The following is a 22745-nucleotide window of genomic DNA, read 5'->3' as shown; positions in this document are numbered from 1 at the left end:
CCTGAGGGAGGCGCCTGATTGTTGTGTTACCTTGCACACTGGGCCCTGCTTCCTCCTGTGCTCTCTGCAGCCTCTCGGTACCGTCCTCGGTGTTTCCTGCAGCAGCCTCGCAGCCTGTCTTCCGTGTTCTTTGCAGTATTCTCATTCCTGCTCCAGTGTTCCTGCTTCCTCCGTCTCCTGCCTCCGGTGTCACTGTTACATCCTGCTCCAGTCCTGCCGTCCTACTCCAGTCCTGCCTCCGGTGTTTCTGTTCCATCCTGCTCCAGTCCTGCCGTCCTACTCCAGTCCTGCCTCCGGTGTTCCTGTTCCATCCTGCTCCAGTCCTGCCATCTTACTCCAGTCCTGCCTCCGGTGTTCCAGTTCCATCCTCCTCCAGTCCTTCCGTCCTCCTTAATTCCTGTCTCCTGTGTTCCAACTCTGTCCTGTCATCTACACTTCAGTTCCTCCACGTTCCAGTCTGTAGTCTTACTCCATTCCTGTCTCCTGTGTTCCAGCTCTGTTCTGTCATCTACACTTCAGTCCCACAGTCCTACTCCAGTCCATCCTGAGCCACCCCTCTCGGTACCGGCTACCGTGGTACTTTAACCCCTGGGCCTACTCCTAACGGTCCCTGTATAGGGGCCGGTTCCACCTGGCAGCTCGCCCGGGCCCCTCGGTGCCACGGCTCAGAGGGTCCACTCCTGGAGTTTTTGGCTCAGACCAGCCACGCTAACAGCATCCACTCTTGTTATATAAAAACTGAAGTGATTGCTGATGGAATCTGGTAAAGATACTTTTCTGATGGACTGGTCAGATGTTGCTCCATCAGCAGTCATGTTATATCTAACAACAGAGGACATTCTGTAGTAAAGAGAGAGCTCTGTGATTAACAAAAATGATGAGAAAGCAGTATGTAAAGTACGGTGCTATATATAAGAAAACATAATACTTTGTAATAATGGGAAAACACTGTTCATAAAAACAGAGGATGCTACATCATAGGGGGCCGCTCCATACATAACTAGAGAGGATGGCACGTAATAAGGGATGCCCCTTCCTGGGATAATGTCCCCCATACTGGGACCATTCCTGGTATGATGTGCCCCTTTCTGGGATAATGTCCCCCATACTGGAACCATTCCTGGTATGATGTGCCCCTTCCTGGGATAATGTATGTTCCACAAACATAAAATAATATACTATCTGTCTTCCCCTACACTGCATGGTGTTCACTTCTACATCCGATGCAGCTGACTTCAGCATCCCCACCGTGTTGCATGATGAAACTGTCATGTGTTCTCAGTAACGGGCATGCTGACGCCAGCTGCCAGCCTCTGATGGGCCACCGGCATGTATTGCAGCTGTGGGAGCTGGCGGGACTCCTGCTCCACAAAACATTTTCAGCAAAATGTGGTTCCAAGGCCTTGCATCCAGCTGATATAGTCGCTGGTGTTGACGTGCCCCCTCCACCTCTGAGATCCCTGGTGCCATGATTACCTGGAATCGCTGACATCACAGTTGAGCCTAGAGCATATAATATGTATATTACTAATGTCAGCAATTATGTGAGCAGTCTTTAATTATAACACAAGTGTTATCCTATTATCTCTAACAAGCAATTAAGGGTTTTTTAATATTATATGCACAATACCTGTGAACTGGCACAGAATAAAATGAATTATTATTATTATATGCTTAATGACACACGAGGAGATTGATATTATTGCACTGTATACATATGCAGGGTCAGCATCAGCACCAAGGCAAGTGTCAGGGCCCTGAGCAGACGGGGGGGCCCACTCGCCGTCAGGGATATCGACACGCTATGGGGACCTGGTGCTAGCGCTGGTGAGTGGGCCCCCTACTTGCTCAGGGCCCCGGTACTTGCAATACTTGCCTCTCCCCGTTCCTCCACTGCATCTTCTTTCACGTCTTCTGACTCTGTGATGTTTCAGGTCAGATGGCGTGATGACGTGACTAGTGTGCGCCCTCTGCTCTGATCAGTCACAGAGCAAAAAGCCGGATGACTGCGACGCTGAGGAGTCTGGAGGAGAGCAGCAGCCAGCGAGGAGAGGTGAGCATTTCACTTTTTTTTTTTTTTTTTTTTTAATGTTTGGCGCAATATATGAGGTCCATCATATACTTGAGCATTACATGGGGTCCATCATACTGTATAGAGGACTACGCTGTCCAGCTCCTGAGCTATTGTAGAATTTACAAGAGATATCACTCATGTAATGTAAGAAGTAAGTGAAATCTTTGGCATTGTATTATACCTGTATTTCTCTGCTGTATCTGCATCATGAATCGTGGTATGTGGTAAAAGTGCCAACTGAGACACTTTTCCCCGGGGCCCATGAAAACCTGGAGCCGGCCCTGTACATATGCACCATGCTCCCTGATGTATATTGATTCATCACTGATTATAGAGTATAACCTATATGTACCGTGTTTAGAAAGTTCATGGTTTGAGAAAGGTTCACAGTTTGTAATGTTGTGCATACCTGGGTGAATAAAGATCAGTTTTTTTCACTATCTCATGCCTGGAGTGCTGCTATTTATTTTTGCCGTATACCACTATACATCTGCCTCTATTCATATGGTTACATTTCTATGTGTAAAACAATATATATATATATATATATATATACTTACACATTACACAGACTCAAGTATTCTGTCACAAGCATCCTGGCTGAATGTGGCATGTAATGCAAGAGTTTAATATTTCTTGACCGAATGTGTAACTTTGCATGACCCTAATTGGATTCCCGTGGAGTCCTGGAAACCTTTTTTTCGGCTTTACAGTACACTGTATTATAGACTGATTCTGGGTTACACAATGATTTTGGCCATGGCACAGGTTGTGCAGCATGAAAACATTGTAAACTGCTGCTACATGACATAGCAGCAGAAATAAAGTGACTAGGTCACATTACAACCCCTGGGTACCGTGACAAGCAGATTGAAAAAAAAATCAGAACTTGTCACACCACTGCAGGGGTCGCACTGTGACCCTCCTCACCTGTAACAGCGGCATGAAGAGAAGTTTGGCAACTTGATTTAAGTTGTGACCAAACATCATGTAACCCCAGCATGTGTATGTGGGATAACATTCCTGCCGTGCGAGGACAATGCCATGCATGCCGATGTCAGCTGCTGTCCTGATTGGCGGTATGGATTGCAGTGCAGGGACCCAGTGCGTTTCCGCGCTGCAACACATTTCAGCTGATTGTGCCTCCTTGGACGCACATACAGCTGAAGTAAGGGCCCCCCTCCACTATATACCCGATTGCACCCACTATGATTGCAACCATTACGCCCATGGGCAATAGAAGACATGTGACAATGTTATCACCATTGTGGTGTGAGGTGTAGTGATCGGTGCTGCACTGCCACAGATGGAAGCACAGGATCACTGCTCAGTCAGTTCCAATGCTGGAATGAATGCTAGTATCTGCTCCAGCACTGATCTCTAACAGCCAATGATTGCGCAGTGGGTGGGAGGAGGACAGGGCTGGACACCTAGGCCAGGCAGTGCTAGCTCTGGTTGAGAATTTAGAAGAAAAAGCAAAGGGTGTTGCCTAGTGTGGAGTGCAGCATGTACTCAGATTCGGTGCAGGAAATGAAGTGAAATTCAGGGTGTCATAAATTAAAATAGAGCATAAACTAGGTTTAAAAAAATATTCTGGTGCTTTAATAATCGGTATCGGGTTTGCCAGGTAGTTAGCCAGATGGTATCAGTGGTGGTTTGCCAGGTGGTATCACTGGTGGTTTGCCAGGTGGTATCGGCAGTGGTTTGCCAGGTGGTATTGGCGGTGATTTGCCAGGTGGTATCGGCGGTGGTTTGCCAGGTGGTATCGGCGGTGGTTTGCCAGGTGGTTTCGGCGGTGGTTTGCCAGGTGGTTTCGGCGGTGGTTTGCCAGGTGGTTTCGGCGGTGGTTTGCCAGGTGGTATCGGCGGTGGTTTGCCAGGTAGTTAGCCAGATGTATCGGTGGTGGTTTGCCAGGTGGTATCGGTGGTGGCTTGCCAGGTGATATGGGCGGTGGTTTGCCAGGTGATATCGGCGGTGGTTTGCCAGGTGGTATCGGCGGTGGTTTGCCAGGTGGTTTCGGTGGTGGTTTGCCAGGTGGTTTCGGCGGTGGTTTGCCAGGTGGTATCGGCGGTGGTTTGCCAGGTGGTATCGGCGGTGGTTTGCCAGGTGGTATCGGCGGTGGTTTGCCAGTTGGCTTCGACAGTGGTTTGCCAGTTGGTTTCGGCGGTGGTTTGCCAGGTAGTATCGGCGGTGGTTTGCCAGGTGGTATCGGCGGTGGTTTGCCAGGTGGTTTCGGCGGTGGTTTGCCAGGTAGTATTGGCGGTGGTTTGCCAGCTAGTATTGCCGGTGGTTTGCCAGGTAGTATTGGCGGTGGTTTGCCAGTTGGTATCGGCGGTGGTTTGCCAGGTGGTATCGGCGGTGGTTTGCCAGATGACTTCAGCGGTGGTTTGCCAGCTGGTATCGGTGGTGGTTTGCCAGTTGGTTTCGGTGGTGGTTTGCCAGTTGGTTTTGGCGGTGGTTTGCCAGGTGGTTTCGGCGGTGGTTTGCCAGGTAGTATCGGCGGTGGTTTGCCAGGTGGTATCGGCGGTGGTTTGTCAGGTGGTTTCTGCGGTGGTTTGCCAGGTGGTTTCGGCGGTGGTTTGCCAGGTAGTATCGGCGGTGGTTTGCCAGGTAGTATTGGCGGTGGTTTGCCAGGTAGTATCGGCGGTGGTTTGCCAGGTGGTATCGGCGGTGGTTTGTCAGGTGGTTTCTGCGGTGGTTTGCCAGGTGGTTTCGGCGGTGGTTTGCCAGGTAGTATCGGCGGTGGTTTGCCAGGTAGTATTGGCGGTGGTTTGCCAGGTAGTATCGGCGGTGGTTTGCCAGGTGGTATCGGCGGTGGTTTGTCAGGTGGTTTCGGCGGTGGTTTGCCAGGTGGTTTCGGCGGTGGTTTGCCAGGTAGTATCGGCGGTGGTTTGCCAGGTAGTATTGGCGGTGGTTTGCCAGGTAGTATTGGCGGTGGTTTGCCAGGTGGTTTCGGCGGTGGTTTGCCAGGTGGTTTCGGCGGTGGTTTGCCAGGTGGTATCGGCGGTGGTTTGCCAGGTGGTATCGGCGGTGGTTTGCCAGGTGGTATCGGCGGTGGTTTGCCAGTTGGTTTTGGTGGTGGTTTGCCAGTTGGTTTTGGCGGTGGTTTGCCAGGTGATATCGGTGGTTGTTTGCCAGGTGGTATCGGCGGTGGTTTGCCAGGTGGTATCGGCGCTGGTCTCTCATTTTTTCCTATATAGAGTGGAGATATAACAAACAGTCTTAAAGCGCATTCCAGCTACAAGATATTGATGTGTTATCCTCAGGATCTATATTATATCACAAAAGTGAGTATACCCCTCACATTTTTGTAAATACTGTGTTGTCCCATGAAAAAAAAGTATCTCTACATAACTCAACACGCAGCCATTAATATCTAAACCGCTGTCCACAAAACCGAATACACCCCTAAGTGAAATGGCCAAGTTGTGCCTAATTAATATTTTCCCTCCCGGTATCACGTGGCTCGATTGCATGATTTTGCAGAAATAAATTTAGGAAATGCATTTAAAATTATGTGGTTATTGGCACCTGCATACAGTATAAAGATATTTATGTTTTAATAACCATTCACTTAAAAGGGCACGCTACAAATTATAATATGTAAGTACAAAATAAAGGCCATTTTTATTTGTGAATGCAAATACAACTCCTAATGAAAAATCCCTTTTCACAAACTCCCCCTCATGTTGCCATCCCATAGGTCCAATGCTGTCAGTCGAGCATGCCCCGTTTGTCTCTTTATTTCTCCATAGGCTGTTTGGAAGAGTATGGATGTTGAACTGGCCTGAAGCACCAAGGAGAAGCTGTGTGCTCCTAGGCAATTAAACTTCGGAAGAATAGGACCGCTCAGCCCTGTTAAGCTGGATACATGGAGGGGCTGAAGGAGAATAAAAAAGATGCAAAAAGAAATTTCATGTTGGTCTGATCTGTATATTAACGTTTATTATACAGATTTGGAGTTTTTTGCCATTGGCAAATTATATTTTACATGCCCAAATGCAAATAACTGCAGACATAAAAAATCCTGTTTGATTTCATAATGACTGCAATGAATTACACCACCTAGTAAGTAGTAAAAATTTAGCGTACTGGAAATTTCAATCATGAAGCTAGAGGCAGCACATTACAGAATGACAGTGAAACCTGGGGTGACGTGCAAAAGGGATCTTGTATACTCACTGTTTTCGTTTTTTCTGAAAAAAACGAAGCCGGAGAAGAAGGATCGAAGCCTAAAAAAAGATAGAAACAAGGTACCATGAGTGTTAAGAAAAGATATCCTCCATTTCCTGAGATACCATGATATTGTGTACACTCGCTTACTCTACAAATGTCCAGCAGACTCATGAAATATGAGGAGGTCTCCTGAACGCCTGGTACAGTAGGCAAGTAGCACAGTTTATAATCTGTCCTGGTCACTGTCCAAATGAATGGAAGTGCTGGTACTGAGCTCGCACCATTCAAGGGAATAAAACTCATGGATTAACACTTTACTGACATCCACCATACATAGTGTGCAAGGTGGTAGCGGGTGCATGGAGTGGGTTCACGGGGAGAGCCTACCCCATAACCAGCAGATAATGGCTGTGACAAAGAACCAGAACCTACCTATAACAGCCGTAACTGTTAATCTATTACATTTTCAGTTTTTGAGTTAAGAAATTTGTCATTTTTTGATTGAATCTATTAACCCCTTCACGACTTATGACTTATACTCAAAAAGCCATCATGTGACTTAACAGCTGTGGCAGGAGGGATGTTCCACCGGCAGCTGTTGTCCAGTTAAATCCCGCTATCAATCACCTACAGTAGGATATAACACGCGACAATCAAAATTGCATCATCCATTCCACCTCTCTGCACCGATGGGTTATTATGACAAGGTATAAAGTTTGCGGTTAAAACAGTGTGAGAATTGCACTTTCCAAACTTGGAATTTTTTTTCCCTTTTTCCAGTACACTTTATGGTAAAATAAATTGTGTCATTCAAAAGTTCAACTCATCCCACAAAAACAAACCCTTATATGTCTATGTGGACAGAAAATAAGTTATGACCCTTGGGAGAAGGGGAGGAAAATACGAAAACAGAAAATGGTTAATTGTCCGGAAGGGGTTAAACAATGCTTGTCTAGTGCCCCCAAAAAACATGATGCAACTTCCTTCGTTTTTTTTGCAGGAAAACGTGATACCTGCAGTTTTTGCTGCATGTTTGCACTTACTCATTGCTTTCTATGGGTGAAAAAACGCTGAAACAAAACAGTGAAAGAAATTACATGCTGCAGTTTGCAAAAACACAGCCGTTTTCCAATTCTGTCAGAAAAAAAAATACAGCGTGCGTGCATCAGATTTTTAATATCTCATAGATTTTGATGCATTGTAAAATGCAGCTTAAAATTTGCATTTAAAAATGCAGCAAAAAAAATGCAGTAAATACGTATTGTGTGAACAAGGCTTAGACACACACTTTTTTTAAGCATGATTTTTTTTTTCTTGCTAAAAAAAAGTGCATCTTGTAGCCCAGAAAATACAGGACATGTCTTAGTAATTATTAAAAGAAAAATATATTGTGGCTTTATAAGGGAATATTAGTTTGTAAAACAAAAAAAATAAGTCGTCTAGTCAGTGAAATTGGACTTGACTTGAAGAATAAAGTAATCATGTAATATATACGGAGCGCTGAACGCTGGGACTGTAAAGACTGTAAACAATGGGGAAAATACTGATGATTTAATTTAATTTCCCAAACACTTCAACACTTTTTACGTATTTATGGTTTTTATAAAAACTACACTGAATTTCTCACAATACAATGATTTATATTGATTTATCATGATGTTATGTAAAGATCTTATGTATGTATCTTATGACATTATAGATGTACACTGTGTTCCAAATTATTATGCAAATTGGATTTAAGTGTCATAAAGATGTAATTTTTTGTTTTTCAAATAAACTCATAGATGGTATTGTGTATCAGGGCTCTTTGGACCACTGAAATCAATCTCAAACGCCTGTGATAATTAGTTTACCAGGTGAGCCCAATTAAAGGAAAACTACTTAAGAATGATGTTCCACACTATTAAGCAAGGCACAGGTTTCAAGGAATTTAGGAAAGAAAAAGGATCTCTCTGCTGCTGAAAAGCATCAAATAGTGCAATGCCTTGATCAAGAGATGAAAACATTAGATATTTCCCAAAAATTTAAATGTGATCATCGTACTGTTAAGAGATTTGTGGTTGATTCTGAGCACAGACATGTTTGTGCTGATAAAGGCAGAATGAGGAAGGTTTCTGCCAGGCAAGTTCATCGGATTAAGAGAGTGGCTGCTAAAAAGCCATTACAAACCAGCAAACAGATATTTAAAGCTGCTAGTGCCTCTGGAGTCCCTCGAACCTCAAGGTGTAGGATCCTTCAAAGGCATGCTGTGGTGCATAAAACTACTATTCAGCCACCCCTAAACAGTGTTCACAAGCAGAAATGGTTGCAGTTGGCCCAGACATACAGGAAGACTAATTTTCATACAGTCTTGTTTACTGATGAGTGTCGAGCAACCCTGGATGATCCAGATGGATGGAGTAGTGGATGGTTGGTGGATGGCCACCATGTCCCAACAAGGCTGCAACATCAGCAAGGAGGTGGAAGAGTCATGTTTTGGGCCGGAATCATGGGGAAACAGCTGGTAGGGCTCTTTAAGGTTCCTTAAGGTGTGAAAATGACCTCTGCAAAGTATATGGAGTTTCTGACTGACAGCTGTCTTCCATGGTATAAGAAGCAGAAATGTGCCTTCAGGAGCAAAATCATTTTCATGCATGACAATGCACCATCTCATGCTGCAAAGAATACCTCTGAGTCATTGGCTGCTATGGGCATAAAAGGAGATAAACTCATGGTGTGGCCACCACTTTCCCCTGACCTCAACCCTATAGAGAACCTTTGGAGTATCATCAAGCAAAAGATCTATGAGGGTGGGAGGCAGTTCACATCAAGACAGCAGCTCTGGGAGGCTATTCTGACTCCATGTAAAGAAATACAAGCAGAAACTCTCCAAAAACTTCCAAGTTCAATGGATGCAAGAATTGTGAAGGTGATATCAAAGCAGGGTTCCTATGTTAACATATAACTTGGCCTGTTAGGATGTTTTGGAGTTAAATAGCTTTTTTGTTCAGTGAATGTGACCTCCTAATGCTGCAAATTCCACAAATGAGCATTTTCAGTTCTTTAAAACATATCAAATGTTTAGAAATTCTACTGTGCCTAATAATTTGGAACAGTGCAATTTGAGTTTTTATTCATTTTGGAGATTATACTGTTATCATTGGGAGGTTTCTTCAATAAAATACGATGCATAATCTAACAGGTGATGACTTTTATTAGACTGACTGTCATTTGTACCGACTATTTAGGAAAATCATAGAAAAATATCATTTGCATAATAATTTGGAACACAGTGTATGGAAAGATCTGCAGATCATCACTGACTCATGTAATAACTAAAGGGCCTGTTACACGGGGCGATTACAGGCGTTCCGCCACTTGCATTTACCTTGATGGAAGCTTCTCGCTCCTTGTTCTTCTGCAAAGAAATAAAATCAAATAAATAGGAGTCCAGATAATCACTTCAAATAAAACTTTCTCAGCCGGCAATATTGTGTAATGAAGTCTTGCCTATCAGAGGAGCTGTGTCTCATCGTCCCATATAGTCCCTCTAACTTTCAAGAAGAAAGTCATAGATCAGAAATAGAAAAGATTGATGGACACCAGTCACTATGCTCAAAGACAGATATCAGGACACTTTATTCTTCTCCCAGTCCCAATCTTTTCTCCACTGGTACAAACATCCCATTGTTTTCTCCACTGGTGAAAACATCCCAGAGATCTGCCTATTACTAAGAAACCAATTACTGGCGTACAGAATAGAGAGGCCGACATCTGACCCCTCAGTGACTGAAAGACAGAATAGAGAGGTTGACAGCTCCATTTACTATCTGCAGGATATGTATGTGGATCCAAAAGGAAACCACAAAAGATTGCACTGTCTAATCAGAAGGCAGCAAAGAAAGCTTCAGGAAAAAAAAAACTTTTCCAAAACCTCTTAAAAATCAAATATATAACAAGCATGACTGATAACCAATAAATGGGTGCCTTATTAGCAGCAGCAGGCATCGGCTGATGGGAGCAGTAGTCCCATCAGGTGAGCCCCAGTGACCGGAGGTAAACTTTACACCTCCAATCACAGCTGTGGGCTCATGTTGTTTTTTGGCAGTGTGGGAACCGCGGCAGTCTGACCAGTGGTGATGATTTTACAGCTGAGCAGAAGCAGTGTATGACGCGCTGTCATGCACGTGACATGGCAAACACTGGATGCTCAGGCCCCCCCGTCCAAGTGAAAGGGGTCAGGGTTTTGGTCCAAGTACTGTTCTAGTACCTGAACCTGAACTTTTTGTAACTGTTCGGCCAAAAACGCCGGACCCAAACATCCAGGTGTCCGCCCATCTCTACTTATTGGCAGTCTTTTGCCCATGCACAGTTTTCACTGAGCTTCCAATCAGTGGATTGGGGTTAGACAGAGCTCAGTATTCAGAGAACTGATAGATCTGCAGCACATAAAACAGTGATTTTATCAAAACTGCAGCAAGCAGCTCAGTAAGTGACACATTGCTGAAATTGTTGCTTTTAAATGCGATAGCAAAATCCTGGTGAGAGATGCTCTTGAAATCCTCAAATTCTGTCTGCCAGCAGCTGCCAACAGAGGACATTTCTGTATGAGGATACCTAGAGAGCTAGAAGATTGTTGGCAGAAAAAGATACCATGCCCTATCTTGTCCATATTATTTCCCTTTTTTAAATTTATAATAGATGATTATTCCAAACATAATTGATTACATTTATTGATGATTTTCTAACTATGTACCACAAAGTGAATATTGTCTTCTGCAGCCTCCATACATTCTAATACACTGCAGACTGTTCACTGGGAAAACTCTCAGATGAGCTCTGTATACAGATCACTACAGTAAGTGTATGTCTTTTCTTTCTAAGAAGCCATAATACAATAATGGCTCATGTGTTTTCTCCTCCTCCCCATTTAAAGGGAACCTGTCAGCAGGATCGTGCTCATTAAACTACAGTAAGGCCGGGGTCACACTAGCGATTAAAACGGTCGAATGCAATGCGATAAAAAATCGCATTGCATTCGAACCCATGTTATTCTATGGGGCAGCTCACATCATGCGATTTTTTATCGCATCCGATCCTCAGACCGAGACAATCGCAGCATGCTGCGATTGTCACCGATTTTCGGATCGGATTCCACAATGCAAGTCTATGGATGCGATAAAAAAACGCATGGAAAACGCACCACACGTGTGACTTGCGATTAAATCGCACAACTTCTCCAGGTCTACAGGATAGGGCATCAGGCATTGGCATTGGATGTCAATTTGATGCTTAGATGCGATTAAAATTGGTTCCTTGCCGGAAAATGGGACGACAGACGGATATCTGGCCAAGAATTCTTTGTGCGATTTCGTACCGTTAAAATGGGACCGATTTTTTAATGGTTGTGTGTGACTCCAGCCTAAGTGTCAAGTTGGCGCCGTTATTCTGATTAAAAGGATACCTTGGTTGATTAAATTTGTCTTGTGGTTGTTGTTTAATCTTTATTTGCAGTTTTCAGTTAATGAGATTCTCGTGAACCGGGGCGGCCAGTGGGCGGGGTTGTGTGTGGGTGGGGCTGTGAGTGGGTGGGGCTGTGAGTGGGCAGGGCTGTGGATGGGGCTTTATGTGCTGCTCTGCTTACATATGCATCTGTATGGCTTATGACAGGTCACTGATCCCTCACTGACCTTCCCCTATTTTACCTACTGCATAGAATTTTGGCTTGAAAAAAAAATTCACATTCATCAGACAGGTGCCGGTGCCTGCACTGTAACATGATGAGGTAGATAATAAGGCTGATTTCACATTATTTACAAATATAGTTTTGGTGTTAAAAAAACAATTTAATCAAAATAGCGCCAGAGGCCATGCAGTAATATGTATCGCGTGATAGATGCTACTGCGCAGGTGCCATCTGGATGGAGACTAATTATTTTTTTCTCTAGCAAAATGGTGGCAGCAGAGGTACCTGCGTAGTAGCATCTATAGGAACGAAATAGATGCTAATGCGAGCCATTATAATTAAGAATTTATTTTTTTTACAACAAAACTGAATTTCTAAATAACATGAAAACAGCCATATTATACTCCTCATCATGATGCAGTACAGGCGCCGGTGCCTGCCTGATAAATGTGAATTTTTTTAAAAAACATAATTAGATTCAGTATTTAAAATAGGGGGCAGATCAATGAGGGATCAGTGACCTGTCATAAGCCATACAGATGAATAGCTAATCAGAGCACCACTTGAAGACCCCCACAGGCCGCCCTGGAGCACGGGCATATCATTAGCTGAATACTGCAAATAAAGATTAAACAACAACCACAAGATGGATTTCATCACCAGGTATCATTGGAATCAGTATAACGGCACCGACCTGACACTGTCTGTAGGTTACTGTGCACAATCCTGCTGACAGGTTCCCTTTAACAAGTTAAATAATAATCCCTGTGTTGTGGCATGTTTGTGCTGTAGAGTATGATCTATGACTGGTGCCCAATACATGGCGGCTCTCTGTGTAGACAGATATTGAGTGCAGACAAGATCTACCAGAATACAAGAAAGATATATATCTTTGTACCGTGTTAGCCAGGAGATAGAAAAATATTTAGAATTGAGAGTCCTCAGTGGTTGATACCTATCTACTGCATTATTTCTGTGCTGTGTTGTGTATAAATATGTGATTCTTCAGATTTTGTATTAGTCAATGCCTGATGAAGAGACCTGAGTAGTCGGGAAAGCTTGCAATGTGTCACCATCTTTTCAGTTAGCCATTTAAAGGTATCAACCACTGAGGACTCTCAATCCTAAATATTTTTCTACTAGAATATAATGAATCAGTCGTCAGAGATAAGGAATCATCTCTATCATTATGGAATCCAGAAGGTTGGTTTATATTAGATCGTACATTATTATCACTTACAAAATTGTGATCTTCTTTTCAATATCTCTGCTCTTCTGTATTATTATTTTATGTAATCCTGTGACGTCCATCCTATAGTACAAGGAAACACATCAATGTATAGATTAGGTAAGGGTTTAACTACAAGTTATGGTAACACTAGCAATTGATGTGAACTATTAAAAAAGATGTTCCCACTTATTCATCCCCAATCCACAGTATAGGGCATAAGCTGCTGATTGCTGGGGGTCCGTCCGCCGGACCCTCCATCCCTGAGATGCCCCTGTAGGATGGAGCTGAGGTGGCGCATGCGCACCACACACTGTAAAATGAGGAGAAAGACTCTTACCTGCGATTTACACCTTCAGCTGAAAAGCAAACAACAGTTTACAATTAGATTTATTGAAGTCGTTAATAACAGTCAGTTGCAACGGACGACTTATTTTTGGGCCGTATTCACAAGTCATTGTTTTTCTCATCTGCACAAAACCAAACTAATTTTCATCAGTGCGCTATGTCCGATTTTTATCCTTTTTTAGTCCATGTGTCCATTTTTACCATCAGTATGTCATTTCTCTTGTATGCAATTTCCCAAGTTTCTCCTAGTATTTGGTCAATGGCTGAGTGTGATCCACAATTCTCCCCACTGCTGACATGTTACTAGCGCCATAGAATATAAGGGGCAGTGAAAAATACTGAGAGCACACCTGATACATAAACAGCCAAGTGACTGAGCCCTTCCTGTACAAAGTCATTGTACAGAGATTTCCTTACAATCAGATCTGATCTGGCATCCAGGTTTCGGCTATAAGCCGGGATCACAAATGCGAGAAACACGGCCGAGTCTCGCATGTTAATACCTGGCACTACCGACGGCACTCAGGAGTGGAGTGTGCGATTGCATGTATTGCTATGCAGCCACACTCTGCACTTCGAGTGGCGGTGGTAGTGCCGGGTACTAACGTGCGAGACTCGGCCAAGTTTCTCACATGTGTGATCCTGGCCGTACAGTCAACTACTGGAGTGCAGGGGTGTTACATCAATAGCGGGGGACCACACGGCCGTGCGTCCTGAGGAGTGCTGGCTCTGTTCCCCATCACCCCAACTGTCATCATAATTTTACCATCGGCTTCTTGTTCCACCCTTCGCCTGCCCCTGTGTGTCTGAGGCTCAGCAGGCGCCATTACGTCACTGGATCGCGCCTGCTGTAGAAAGCCTCAGTCCCCACCCTGCACAGACCGGAGCAGGGGGCACGGAGAGGTATAAATGCTATAAATGCTTGTGAGAATGTGAATACTTACATGGGATGTTAATCACTGCAGGCTGTAAAAGTAAAACAGAGAAGTATAAAAAGTCCATGAAATATTCCAGCTTCTTACATTGTCCTGTACATAACATACTCATAGGCTTCCATTACACTGGATAATGAACAGACTACATTATCACACAAGATAGATTTATTAATACTAGCGCAGTCTATGAGCAGAGCGTCAGTCCGTGCCCCATGCAGCATTCATACAGTCCATAAACAGCACGCCTGGTATGTGACCCGGCATCTGCTGACAACTCCGGGTGGCATCAGACTTTATTTTCCACTTTTCCAAGTCTAAGATATGTGGAATATATTTCTACATTAGTTGTGTTTTATGACTCTCTGTCGCTGCACCCATTATGTACATATTTATTTGGGTTTAAAAATGAGGGCAAACTGCTATAGCTGCATTACTACATCTGCTCTAAAGGGAACCTATCAGGCCCCCCATGCCCTCCAATCCAGCAGCATTGAGCTATGGGTGATTAAACTCTATGCCTAACCAGCCCTGTGTAATATAATTCAGTTAACTCCTTCAGCTCCCAAGCCTGTTTTCACCTTTACAATTCTGACCGCTGTCAGGGCAGTCTCACACGTCCAGATAATTCTGGTACCGGAAAAAATGTTCCAGGAGCTATCCGTGTCTGTGTGGATACATGGTACATCCGTGTAGCGCACGTGTGGCAACCATGTGCCGCACGTGTGCCGCATCAGGACCACACGGATGGCTGCCGGGGAAGAAGCGCTACAGTAAGCGCTGTTCCCTGGCAGCAGGTGCTGAACGCGGCTGTCATTCTTCTCTCCTGCTCTGCTGGCAATAGCGAGCAGGAGGAAAGAATGAATGAAAACCCGACGCTGGGGGCTGCTATTCTCAGGCTGGTAAGGGGCCATTGATCTTGGCCCCCCAGCCTAAAAAGAGCAGCCTGCAGCTGCCCAGAAATGTCTATTACATGCTCCTATTCTGGAGATATGTCGGGTTCTTCCCTGTAGTGATGGCAAGTGGGGTTAATAAGGGGTTATTGCCACCTTGCTATTGTAAGGTGACATTAAACCCGGCTTAGTAATGGAGAGTTGTCAATAAGACACCTATCCATTACTAATCCTAGAGTTATTGAAGGGTTAATTAACACACACACTAAGAAGAAAGTGAACACTTCATTTTATTCCACTTTTTGTTCTCAAGTATGATAATAACGCATTGTTCTTTTTTTTTTTTAGTTTTCACTAAAGGGGTTAAACTAGTGGGACAGTTTTATTTTTCGGGTCTTCCAGACGCGCCGATAGCAAATGCATGTGCTTTTTATTTATTTTTTTAATAAAAATATTTATTTATGGGTTTAATATATATATTTGTTTTCAAATTATTTTGTTCTTTTATATATATATATATATTTTATATATTTTTACAAACAAATTCACTTTTTCTACTTTGTCTTACTATGGGACTTTCACTTTTTGCAGTCTGATCACTTGTAAAGCATGGGGATGCAGGAGCTTTGCCATGGTTTACAAACTCTCAGCGTTGCACTGGCAGACCAACTTGCTGCACCAAGCTCTGAGCTTGAAGTGGCTAGTTTGCTAGCTCTGGTGACCTGATATCGTCATGATGACATCAGATCACCATGGCAACGGGGCGCTGATCAAAGAGCAGAGGAGGCTCCCTCTCTCTGCATGCCTGCTAAATACTGTGATCGATATAGGGTATAGTGGGATAAAGTGCTCGGAGCGGTGCGATCACTGATCCTGCACTGAGTGCCGGGTGTCAGCTGTCAGAATCAGCTATGGTTCGCTCACAGCCGCTATTCTCAGAAGACCGCCATGACTTATCCATCCGTCAAAGGTCGGTAAGTACCAGCCAACCATGTCATATGGATACTTCCAATGTTGGGAAGGGGTTAAATAAATGCTTTAAAAAAATCATGTATAACCTCCGCTTTTCCTATACTATTGAGGGCTTTGATTAGATGGTGGGGCGTTAGTTCCCCAGGCTATTCAGACATCTTTCCATGTCATCACACCCCTATGGGCTTGATAACATAATTTGCACGAGCCGCCACATTGCCGGTCTTCCGGTCATGCACAGTGTGCGTCTCTGAAGCCAGGAAGCGTACATGCTGCCGGAATGATCGGCGTCTGTGTGCAGATTTGCATCAGCTGGTGATGGGACCGGCTTATGCACATTATGTTATATTAAGGCTTAAGCGCAGGGAGCCGCTCGTCATGGCACATGCGCAAGTCGATGATCAACGCTGCATAAGCGCTGCTCTACTATAAACTGCGCAAGTGCGGGATTTTTCAAAGTGGATTTGAGTGACGTCAGCGCAACTCCGGGAGCATCATTCAGATTGCGTGGGCGGCGACAACCATGACTGAATAAAATGAAGCACACCCCTATGACTAATTGAGCAGGTACAATCTAACCATATAAAGTGCTTTTCGGACATCATTACAGCGCCGTTTTTAATGAAAAAACATGTTAGTGACACATATTGCATTACTAATAATGCACTGGGGACAGTTTACATGCGAAAAAGGACATGACAGGTTCCCTTTAAAAGGAAAAAAAATTCAAATCAACCCCCTTTGCTCCAGTTAATATTAAAGGAAGAAAAAATAAAAAATACACATACTGTATTTGTTATCAACCTGTTCAAAAAAGTCCGATCTATGGAAACCTAAAATAATTGACCCAATCTATAGAAACTGCAAAGCATAAAAAAAATCAAAATGCCAAAATTGCAAGTTTTTGTTTGCTACAACTCCACCAAAAAATACATAACAGCAATCAAAGCACCATAACTACCCCAAAATATTATCAATATAAACATCAGGTCACCAGGCTAAAAAACAAGCCCTTGCCCAGCTCCATCGACCAAAAAACAACAATGTAACGGATATTCAAAAATGACGACTCAAGTGAATTTTTGTTCTTTTGTGAATATCTGTATCTTTTTTCAACACTTAAAAAAAAAAAAAAAAAAAAAAGTGATTTTGCTATCGTTGTAATCATACCAATCTGATTGGTCCAGGCCATTGCCTGTGCATGAAGAACGGACATCAGACATTCATTATTATATACACATATAGAGACAGCGTTACAGTCACTAATCTGAATTACATGACTTTTCTTATTTGGAACTTACATAGATTGGTCTCTCATTTTTGCTCGCCATTTCTCTAGTAGAAATAATCGCACAATCCTGAATAGGACAAATAGAGAAGTTTCCTTATAAATAGACTAATCTCCAATGCCAATTTTATCAATGGTAAATATTGCTGTTACTAATTAACAAATATAAGGTTTTCTGTTTAAAAATGTACGGGACATGAGAATTGGGAAATAGGGGAAACTTATTACAAGAAATCAGAAACTTATATAGCTAGGAAATGGGAAATAATAAGGTCAGGGCAGGAGCATAAGACACGCATACTCACTCTCCTCGTCTACTGTAGCCCTCAAAGGAGTTCCGGGAGAGCGGTTGCCCATAGCGCCGACCTTGTGAGGTCACAGCATTCTAGAATGTCCTTGCAGCCAATGAGAGGACAGTATAATCCTGTATAATAAAGTATTGGAGCATTTATAAATATATGTAAATAATTTGATACAGCAAATTATAGAAAACAACACCCCGCTCCCCCACACACACATGAACACATATCCGAAGAAGCATCTTATAATCTTTTTTATATTGTTATTATACTTAGACACCATATAAGTGTAGGGATACAGAATTTTAGAACATCTCATTCTAAATTCCTAGGCAGTAATGTGGGGATTGTCTTTTTCTACAAGATTTTGGAGGTGTCTGTGGGGATTTTTGCCCCTTCATTCACAATAGCATTTGTGACAGTAGACACTGATGCTGGATGGGTGGTCCCGGCTAGCAATCTCCATTCTTGTTCATCCCAAAGGTGTTGGATGGGGTTGAAGTCAGGGCTCTGTCCGGCCTTAGCGGCTGCCGGTCCCTCACTGCTCCTTTACATGACGCTGCTCCTCTGTCCTGGAATTATTCACTGCACACTCAATTCAGTTCAAGCAAAAGGGCTGATTTTTATATATTTACATAGGAATAGGTCAGGTATTCAAAAGGAAGAAATTGCTTCTTGATTGGGACAAGGGATTGATGTTTCTATTCAAAGAATCTTTCTCAAATATGTCGCAGGGTATTCCAGAAGCCAGCGTTAGGCCGGGATCACACATGCGAGAAACTCGGACGAGTCTCGTATCGTAATACCCGGCACTGCCTGCGGCAATCGGGAGCGGAGCGTGCGACTGCATAGAAATACAAACAGCTGCACGCTCTGCTCCTGAGTGCCGGGTATTAAGATGTGACACTCGTCCGAGTATCTCCCATGTGTGATCCCGGCCTTCTATAGGCTGTCCTGTACGGACGGTGCGCAGCGTCATGTGTCAATGCACACCACGTACTATATACACACACAAGCCACATACGGTAATATATACACACACCACATACTACAGTATATACACACACAAGCCACATACTATATACACACACAAGCCACATACTATATACACACACCACATACTATATACACACACAAGCCACATACTATATACACACACCACATACTATATACACACACCACATACTATATACACACACCACATACTATATACACACACAAGCCGCATACTATATACACACCACATACTACAGTATATACATACACAAGCCACATACTATATACACACACAAGCCACATACTATATACACACACCACATACTATATACACACACAAGCCACATACTATATACACACACCACATACTATATACACACACCACATACTATATACACACACCACATACTATATACACACACAAGCCACATACTATATACACACACAAGCCACATACTATATACACACACAAGCCACATACTATATACACACCACATACTACAGTATATACACACACAAGCCACATACTATATACACACACCACATACTATATACACACACAAGCCGCATACTATATACACACCACATACTACAGTATATACACACACAAGCCACATACTATATACACACACAAGCCACATAATATACACACACACACAAGCCACATACTATATACACACACAAGCCACATACTATATACACACACAAGCCACATACTATATACACACACAAGCCACATACTATATACACACACAAGCCACATACTATATACACACACAAGCCACATACTATATACACACAAGCCACATACTATATACACACACCACATACTATATACAAACAAGCCACATACTATATACACACCACACCATACTATATACACACACAAGCCACATACTATATACACACAGAAGCCACATACTATATACACACCACACCATACTATATACACACACAAGCCACACACTATATACACACATCACATACTATATATACACACACCACATACTACAGTATATACACACACAAGCCACATACTATATACACACATCACATACTATATATACACACACCACATACTACAGTATATACACACACAAGCCACATACTATATACACACACAAGCCACATACTATATACACACACCACATACTATATACACACACAAGCCACATACTATATACACACACAAGCCACATACTATATACACACACAAGCCGCATACTATATACACACAAGCCACATGCTATATACACACACAAGCCACATACTATATACACACAAGCCACATACTATATATACACACCACACCATACTATATACACACACAAGCCACATAATATACACACACACACAAGCCACACACTATATACACACATCACATACTATATATACACACACCACATACTACAGTATATACACACACAAGCCACATACTATATACACACACAAGCCACATACTATACACACACAAGCCACATACTATATACACACACCACATACTATATACACACACAAGCCACATACTATATACACACACAAGCCACACACTATATACACACATAAGCCACATACTATATACACACACAAGCCGCATACTATATACACACAAGCCACATGCTATATACACACACAAGCCACATACTATATACACACAAGCCACATACTATATACACACACCACATACTATATACACACACAAGCCACATACTATATACACACAAGCCACATACTATATACACACACCACATACTATATACACACACAAGCCACATACTATATACACACACAAGCCACATACTATATACACACAAGCCACATACTATATACACACACAAGCCACATACTATATACACACAAGCCACATGCTATATACACACACAAGCCACATACTACATACACACAAGCCACACACTATATACACACACCACACCATACTATATATACACACAAGCCACATACTACATACACACCACATACTATATACACACAAGCCACATACTATATACACACACAAGCCACATACTATATACACACACAAGCCACATACTATATATACACACAAGCCACATACTATATACACACACAAGCCACATACTATATACACACACCACATACTACAGTATATACACACAAGCCACATACTATATACACACACAAGCCACATACTATATACACACACAAGCCACATACTATATACACACACAAGCCACATACTATATACACACACAAGCCACATACTATATACACACACAAGCCACATACTATATACACACAAGCCACATACTATATACACACACCACATACTATATACAAACAAGCCACATACTATATACACACCACACCATACTATATACACACACAAGCCACATAATATATACACACAGAAGACACATACTATATACACACCACACCATACTATATACACACACAAGCCACACACTACATACACACATCACATACTATATATACACACACCACATACTACAGTATATACACACACAAGCCACATACTATATACACACATCACATACTATATATACACACACCACATACTACAGTATATACACACACAAGCCACATACTATATACACACACAAGCCACATACTATATACACACACCACATACTATATACACACACAAGCCACATACTATATACACACACAAGCCACATACTATATACACACACAAGCCGCATACTATATACACACAAGCCACATGCTATATACACACACAAGCCACATACTATATACACACAAGCCACATACTATATATACACACCACACCATACTATATACACACACAAGCCACATAATATACACACACACACAAGCCACACACTATATACACACATCACATACTATATATACACACACCACATACTACAGTATATACACACACAAGCCACATACTATATACACACACAAGCCACATACTATACACACACAAGCCACATACTATATACACACACCACATACTATATACACACACAAGCCACATACTATATACACACACAAGCCACACACTATATACACACACAAGCCACATACTATATACACACACAAGCCGCATACTATATACACACAAGCCACATGCTATATACACACACAAGCCACATACTATATACACACAAGCCACATACTATATACACACACCACATACTATATACACACACAAGCCACATACTATATACACACAAGCCACATACTATATACACACACCACATACTATATACACACACAAGCCACATACTATATACACACACAAGCCACATACTATATACACACAAGCCACATACTATATACACACACAAGCCACATACTATATACACACAAGCCACATGCTATATACACACACAAGCCACATACTACATACACACAAGCCACACACTATATACACACACCACACCATACTATATATACACACAAGCCACATACTACATACACACCACATACTATATACACACAAGCCACATACTATATACACACACAAGCCACATACTATATACACACACAAGCCACATACTATATATACACACAAGCCACATACTATATACACACACAAGCCACATACTATATACACACACCACATACTACAGTATATACACACAAGCCACATACTATATACACACACCACATACTACAGTATATACACACAAGCCACATACTACATACACACAAGCCACACACTATATACACACACCACACCATACTATATATACACACAAGCCACATACTACATACACACCACATACTATATACACACAAGCCACATACTATATACACACACAAGCCACATACTATATATACACACAAGCCACATACTATATACACACACAAGCCACATACTATATACACACACCACATACTACAG

General features: G+C 42.5%; 1 long non-coding RNA gene across 1 annotated transcript; it reads right to left on the bottom strand.

The window, feature by feature from the left end:
* Nucleotides 1–6255: 6255 nt before the first annotated feature.
* On the bottom strand, nt 6256–18002 carry LOC141088755 (uncharacterized). The gene is made up of 7 exons (XR_012232049.1): nt 17882–18002; nt 17590–17646; nt 14436–14457; nt 13484–13502; nt 13156–13227; nt 9618–9647; nt 6256–6306 (listed from the first exon to the last, which is right to left on the bottom strand). It is a non-coding gene; the product is annotated as an uncharacterized lncRNA (long non-coding RNA).
* Between the last annotated feature and the right edge of the window lie 4743 nt (nt 18003–22745).

This window comes from Dendrobates tinctorius, unplaced genomic scaffold, assembly GCF_039654945.1.
Source record: "Dendrobates tinctorius isolate UK_male_01 unplaced genomic scaffold, ASM3965494v1 ptg000040l, whole genome shotgun sequence".
Lineage (NCBI taxonomy): Eukaryota > Metazoa > Chordata > Amphibia > Anura > Dendrobatidae > Dendrobates > Dendrobates tinctorius.
Note: the sequence above shows the minus strand (reverse complement) of the source record. Positions and strands in the feature narration are given on the sequence as shown.